Source organism: Dipodomys ordii, unplaced genomic scaffold, assembly GCF_000151885.1.
Source record: "Dipodomys ordii isolate 6190 unplaced genomic scaffold, Dord_2.0 Scaffold22, whole genome shotgun sequence".
In the NCBI taxonomy this organism is placed as follows: Eukaryota; Metazoa; Chordata; class Mammalia; order Rodentia; family Heteromyidae; genus Dipodomys; species Dipodomys ordii.
Genome location: NW_012267238.1, coordinates 17154172 through 17161993, shown reverse-complemented (window position 1 = coordinate 17161993; position 7822 = coordinate 17154172).

Here is a 7822-nt window from a genome sequence, read left to right as displayed (position 1 = left end):
CTATCTGTCTGTCTATCTTTGATCTCTCTCTTCCTCTTTCTCTCTCCCTCCTTTTTCCAAAATAAGCAAGAAACTTTGTGAGCTTCATTTTTAGTTTTTTGTTTGTTATTTTTTTAGATTCCCAAGATAGCACCACTAGGAAAAAAGCTTCCTAGACAAGTGCAAGGTACATTTTGGAGTTTCCAGGGAGCCTTCATAGCCTCTATTTATCTTGTTCACAGTAGTTACTGTACACCTCTTTCATACACATATGGCTCATTGTTGACAAGAGATCTAGAATCATGGTTTTCAAATGTGTGTGTGTGCATGCATGTGCATGCAAGTATGTATTTGTGAAAGAGACAGAGAATGACAGAGATTGAGATATTTTATGTTTATGTGACTATGTCAGTTGCTAAATAAAATTTATGATGGGCACAATTCCTTCTGGGAGGTCAGTGTTTGATTCAATGACGATTCTTCATCTGATTTGGTGAGATTATGGACAGTGAGTGGCTTACCTACCAATTTTAATGTTAAGCTCAGCCTCTAAGCACTGGTATTGAATAATGTTTGGCAAAATATTTGGTCACTGTGGCAAACTGCCAAATAAAGTTTTCCATTATATTTGCTCTTTGACTTTAGTGATACATTTCTTTCACATTCAGAGGACAGGGACTTTTTACCCTTTTGAAGACAATGGTCCCTATGCCTTTAGCCATATCTGATTTATTTTGCATCTTGCTCTTTTGCCCTTCTTCTCCCTCTTTATAAATGTTACTATGCTCAGATTAAAAAGAATGGTAATCTTTTCTAAAATGTATCCCTGGAGAAAGTTCGTCTTGACATTTCAGGATTAGTATTCCCGGCCAGTCATTTTCCAGGCTTCCTTCATTTTTCCCTTCAGCACCTCACTTTCCTATCCACCAATCTGACCATGTTCCCTATACCGTAGGGAATGTATTTTTCAAGCTAGTAGTGGGTTCCTAGTAGTTATAAAAATTAGCTTTTCTTAGTTTTCATTCTGTGAAATCTCTCTGTGTGTTCTCCTGGGTTTCCTATTCAATGCTAAAATTCTCCTCATATTGGTTCTTTGTGGGTTTTGTCCCCTTCTAACTGTAAGGTCTGCTCCTGGATGGGAGCAGACTCCACCCTCCTTGCAGCAAAGTCTCCACCCAGTACCTGTGTTACCTAGGCAACTGGAAGAGGTCTCATCTGCATCTGCTGAGGTCACATCTGAATTTGATGTGGCTACACCTTTCTCTGCCATACCCTAGAAAAGGCCTAGCCCAGGCCCAGATGCCCTCTTTCCCAGGTCTTTCTCAGGCCTTTCCCAGTCGAGTGGAGGGCCAACATGGCCTTGTGCCAGCCAGAACGATGAATAAACCTATCCCTTACCTGAATATCACGTGTGTGGTGTGGTTCTTACTTGGCAACTTCTTTTTCAAAACCTAACACTAACTTTCTGCCATTTTTCTCTCACTTGTTTTTCTTCCTCCTGTCTTCACTTAAACAGAAATTTTCTATTCTCAGCTCTTCCCTATAATCTGTTTATTCTCTTTATCTAGGAAGCCATTCAATCTTATAATTTTAACTATCTACATTTTTTAAAAAGATCTCTAAATTTTCATCTTTTAAAATGTCTCTCCCTGCTGAATTTTAGTTTTACCACCTGGAAGCAAGTAGTAAAATTCCAGTCTTATCTTCTTCATTCACAATGATGAATATTCTTTCTGTATTTGTTTCCTTTCCTTCTTCCATCATTTAAAACTGCATAATCTCTTGTTCATATACTTGAAGGAGATTACTGCTCTGTCTTCAATTTCTCTTTCTTAAATTGCTGGAATATTTGTTCCACACATGTCTAGACATGTCTCTCTTTTGCCTACAGTGAATTATTTTTATAATGCCTTTCCCAAGTAAGCTCCACTGAACACAAAATCTATTACTTTCAAATTATTACTGTCTTGTGATAAATCAATGCCTTCTTATTTTGTCATGTCTCAATAAGAAAAATGAAATTCAGGAGACAGACTCATACTGTGGTTGCTCTGAGATCTGAAAATAGATCTGAAAATATGATTTCAATATTTGCTTATCATGTTGTTTAGTTATAATCATTCATATTAAGTCTGTTCTACCATAAATAAACAAACAAACAAAAATAAATGAATGTTATTGGTGTCTGTCATGGTAAATGAATACCCATTGGGTAAAAGCAATAATTCAATACAATGGTTGTTAGGCTGGAAGTTAAGAAACTGGTGGTGTGCTGGCTTCAGCAGAATCTCTGGGATGAGGCTCTGACAACAGGTTTTGTTTGTTTGTTTGTTGATTGATTTTGTTCCCCAGTGGAACCTAGCCACAGGCAGGGTGAAGAAGTAGCACTCTTTCTTGCAACTCAAAATATAAGCATTACTAATGATCTGTAGAATACTATAGATAAATACATTTTTAACAAATTGGATTTTATCAGGTTAAATAAAACCATTAAGGTTTTATAATGCACAAATATCTAAAATGTGTTTTTAGAATAAGACAAAGTATTTAGACTTGATTAGTGAGGAGCTTTTTTGTTTTTATTGCTCCTCCCATATTTTGTAGTAATACAAATTATAATTACAGATATTTAAGATGAATATCCTAATTATTTGTTTGTTTGTTTGTTTATATAGGGACAGAGTATCATTATGTATTTTAGGCAGGGAAATGATTACTATAATCATGTTAGCTCACATTCCTCATCTCACATATTTTACCATTTTATTTGTGTGTGATGAGAACACCACATATAGATCAGCAAATTTTGAGTATACATTATACTTAAAAATAAATATACTCACAGGATATATATTAGTTTTCTGGATATATTTATTTTGTAAATGTAACTTCATTATTTTTGAGTAACACAACTCATTTCTGCCAGCCTCCTCTCCCCCTCCTCTCACCCTCCTGAATCCTGGTAAACACAACTCTATTTTGTGTTATTATTTGTCTTAGATTCCATATGTGAATTCAGACCTCAATGTAAATTGAGATCATGCACTATTTGTCTTTCTTCAACTAGTCATCTCTCTTAGCATTGTTCATCTATGTACACACATGTGGCAGGATTTCCTTCTTTTTAATGGATGAACAATTTTCCAGTGTATAAGCTATACCATATTTTCTTTATCCATTTTTCCTTCAGTGGAGACACACGTTGTTTCCTTATGTTGGCTATTGAGAAGAATTCTGCAATAAATACAGAGATACAAATATTTCTTTGAGATAATTATTTTATTTCCTAGGAAAGTGTTTACTGAGTCATTAAAAGTTCAATTTAAAACAACAACAACAACACATTATCCCTGAGGTCAAGACTAGGACTCGTGTTCGCTTTGGCAGCACATATACTAAAATTGGAACGATACAGAGAAGATTAGCATGGTCCCTGCGCAAGGATGACACGCAAATTCGTTAAGCGTTCCATATTTTTAAGTATTTATGTCGAAAACGAACTTTACAAGTTTGGTGTGGGGGGGAGAAGTATTGGTTGGGGAGGATGGGAAGGGATGCCAAGGGGAAACAAAGGAGGAGGCTACAATGCTTGATAAGAAATGTACTCATTGGGGCTGCGAAGGTGGCTCAATGGTAGAGCGCTTGCTTTGCATGCCTGAGGCCCTGGGTTTGATTCCTCAGCAACACATAAGCAAAAAGAAAAAAGTTGGAAGTGGCATTGTGGCTCAAAGTGGTAGAGCGCTAGCCTTGAGCTGAAGAGCTGAGGGACAGCGCCCAAGCCCAGAGTTCAGGCCCCACGACTGGACACCCTTCCCCCCCCCCCCAGCAAAAAAAAGAAATGTACTTATTATCTTGCCCATGTAATTGTAACCTCTCTGTACAGTATTTTCACAATTAAAATAAATAAATAAATAAATAAAAGACTAGGACTCTACCACTTGAGCCACAGATCTACTTCCAGCTTCTTTTTCATAGAATTTGAGATAAGTTTCATAGGCTTTCCTGCCAGAGCTGGCTTAAAACTTAGATCCTCTTATCTCAGCCTCCTAAATAGCTAGAATTACAGTCACCCAAAGTAACTTATAAATCAGGTATGTACAGGTCAAGTAAACTGTTCAATATACTTGTTCTCCAATGTTTTTTTTGCCAAAATAATATCTTTTGGATATATCTCCTTTCTTTTTTAAAAATTTAATATTATTGTCAAGGTGATGTACATAGGGGTTAGAGTTACATACATAAGGTGGTGAGTAGAGTTCTTGTCATTGTTACCCCCTTTCTCTTCTCTTTTCCACAAGTCATAGTTCTCTTCAGTTCTAATGGACAGTATTTTTACTGTCTTTATCATGGTCTTGTCACTTTCTGTCTAGCCATGCCTTTAATGTCTCACTTTCTAGGCCCAGTGACTTTGCAAAATGTTTCCCTGAACACAAGAGCAATTAATTTTCCTTAGGAAAATACACTGCAAGCTACTAAAGGCATAATTCTTCTGCACCCTCATAAACAACCCTCTCAAGTATTTATCTTGTATGTTTTACAAGATCAGACATTTGGACACTGTGACTCTGTCAAAAATCACTCCAATTCAACATGGTTTGGTGGAAAATATTGCTGAAGGGTTTTACAGAAAAAATTGATGGCTTGCTGTCTGTTTAGACTGCATGAAAAAATATAGATTGTAATTGCTAAGATTATTTTTAGATGCATATAGCATCTTGCTTATTATAAATATATTTTAATGGAAAGAAGTCACAATTCAATAATTTAGTCTGGATGTTTTGGTATTTTATTTTTTAATTTAAATTTTATTGTAAAGGTGATGTGCACAGGGGATACAGTTGCATATGTAAGGTATATTTGTTTTTGAACAGTGTTACCCCCTACCTCATTTTATCATACTTTCTCCTGGCCAAATTCCCTCCTCCCACCCCAAGTTGTAAAGTTCATTTCCAACATAGTGTCTAGTGAGTATCACTGTTGCATTGGGTCACCTTTGTCCAACCATTTTTATGATTCCTCTTCTGGAGATAAACTTATTTACAAGAAAAAGCATACAGAAATTACAACAGTGACAAAAGGGAATAAACCAAAGATGAAAAAAAGAAAGAGGGAAAAAACAACTAAAAACAGTGCAATAAAAAACCTCTTGCTTTGATTTCTTGGAGCTCATCTCAATTAGCATCATTTTATTTGGTCATCTCTACATTACTGTGGAGCCATTGTGATCCTCTGCTAAGCATATTCTAGACATATATTAGTTATTACAAATGAAGGAAACCATGCAGTCTATGTTTCTTTGGGTCTGGCTTACTTTGCTTAATATAATTTTTTTTCCAAGTCTTTCCATTTCCTTACAAATGGGGCAATGTCATTCTTTCTGATGAAGGCATGGGATAAGATTGTGTATATATGCCACGTTTTCTAGATCCATTCATCTACCAAGGGACAACTGTGTTGATTCCATATCTTATTTGGGGTAAATAATGCTGCAATTAACATGGTAGTGCTTGTAGTTTTAGTGTGGCCTTGTTTGTGGTCATTTGGGTAAATGCCCAGAAATGGGGTTGCTGTCTTTTGAGGAACCTCCATACTGCTTTCCAGAGTGGTTGAACAGGTTACCTTCCTACCAACAGTGTAGTCATGTTCCCTTTTTACCACATCCCTGCCAACATCTTTTACTATTAGTTTTCTTGATAGTGGTCATCCTTCTGCATTGTCTAATCTCCTGTCAAGATTTCTAATTTGTTATTTATTTTCCTGTCCTCCAATGGATCATTTTGATGGCTGCAATCTCTTTATTTAAGATTTATTTTAGACATTTATGGACTTCTTTACTTCCTTCACTTGTTTTTCAGTGTCTTCTCTCTTATCTTTTAGCTGAGTGACTATTTTTTTTTTATTGGACTCCCTTTCTCTCTCTTGGAATGCATTAAGCTTTCTGATTGTAGATTCCATGAATTCCTTTATTAATCTTTGGTTAGCCTCATCATGCTCATTCACAGACATATGCAGGCTTTCAATCTTTTCATTCAACATATTTACCTTGCAGTGTTTTGAAAGTATTTTGAGAACTATCTTGTAGGTCTTTAATTACCTGTTCTATTTTCTGTTTATTTTGAATGGGAGTCGGGGATTCCTGGACTTGCCATTTTTCTTTTGTTTCTATGGTTTTTTTTGCCTATTTGGAAACAAAAGCAAATCCAATACCACAAGAAAACACAATTTAAAGTAAAAAACAAAAAAATAAACAACCCCTCCCCCCCAAAGCCCAGTCTGTATTTGCACAGACTTTAGAGGTTCAAAATCATAGATAGGTACTCACCTATTCATCTTTCTTTTTCTTTGTTGGGGGTGGGGAAATTGTGGTTTGGGAGTTGAGATTAGGTATAGTTGTAGTCAGTGAAAAAAAATCTGTTGTTAGTAATAAACAAAACTGAAAGGATAGCAAGATGAGCCACTTATACACAATCAAAAAGATAACAAATACTGTCTAACTTGTAGACAAACAATTAGGGATGAATGGACTAAAGAAAATGAAGAAAGTGGTGCTGTGGCTCAAGTAGTAGGGCACTAGCCTTGAGCCGAAGAGCTGAGGGACAGCACCCAGGCCCAGAGTTCAAGCCCCACGACTGACAAAAAAGAAAAGAAAATGAAGAAGTAGACAAGGACCAGAAATAAAAGAAAACATTAAAATTAAATTAAAGGAACATTTAAGTGATATAATAAAAAACAGAGGGAGGACCAAATAAGAATAGAAGAATGTAGAAAAGGAAAGGAACAGAAGGAAGAGACTTGAGACCTAAATTCCAAAAAACTTTTAACAAATCATATTTAAAATAAGAATAAAATTAAAAATACTAAGACTGATAGAGTAATGAACAATTGAGTAATCAAAAATATAGACTGAATTAATTATGCATGCAATTAAGAAAGAAGCCTAGTAATCACCATAGACTGTATATCTAGGACTAAAGAGAACAGCAATGAAGAAGAAGAGAAAAAATTGTGAACAAACAATTCTCCAATTTGTTTGGGGGACCTTATGTCTCCCTGATGTCCATTATTCAATCTCTTGGAAGAGTCTTTGGTTTCCTAGTAGTGGTCACCTTTCCTTGTGGTTTAGTTGGATGCAGAAGCCTTCTTGATACGGACTGTGGCTATTATCTGGTTATCCCCACTCAGGCCTGTCTGAACCTTATACCTCATAACTTGTAATTCAAAGTGATCAGATGAATTCTCAAATCAGTTTAAGAGGGCAGAAAATAGTTCTGCCTTACAAACGTGGGGAGTCTTTAAGGCCTCATCCCAGCCTAACAGGGGGAGGGCGGCTTTTTGTGGGTGTGGTAGAGCAGGAAGTAGGTGGCTGTTTTGTGTGGCAAATCTTTGCAAGGGAGCTTGCTTGTGGGCAGTACTGCTGGGTGTCCAGAAGCAGTGGCTTTTACCAGAAGGGCTGGCTCTTCTGATCCTCCTTATAGCTCAGCCTGGAACTGCCCTCAGCTTTTATGTCCTGCTCAGTATTTTTACTTTGAGTGAGCTTTTTCAGACTTTTTGATTTGTGATTCAAAGGTGCAGAGCTAACTTTGGGGTAAGGTACAATTTACCTGGAAGGCTGAGTTTGTCTTTGTTCACTGCTGAGGGGCAGGGCTGCCTCCCTGTGAGAGGGCTTGCCTTCCCCTGGGGCTGGGCTACTTCCCCCTGGGCAGGGCTTCCTCCCCTGGAAGATTATTTCTCCCTGGGTGGAGTAACCTCCCCCAAAGAGGAGCTTCTTCACCCTGGGTGGAGCTTCCTCTCCCTGGGAGGTGGGGAGGGGCGGGGCTGCTTCCCATGTCCCAGGCTGTCTCCT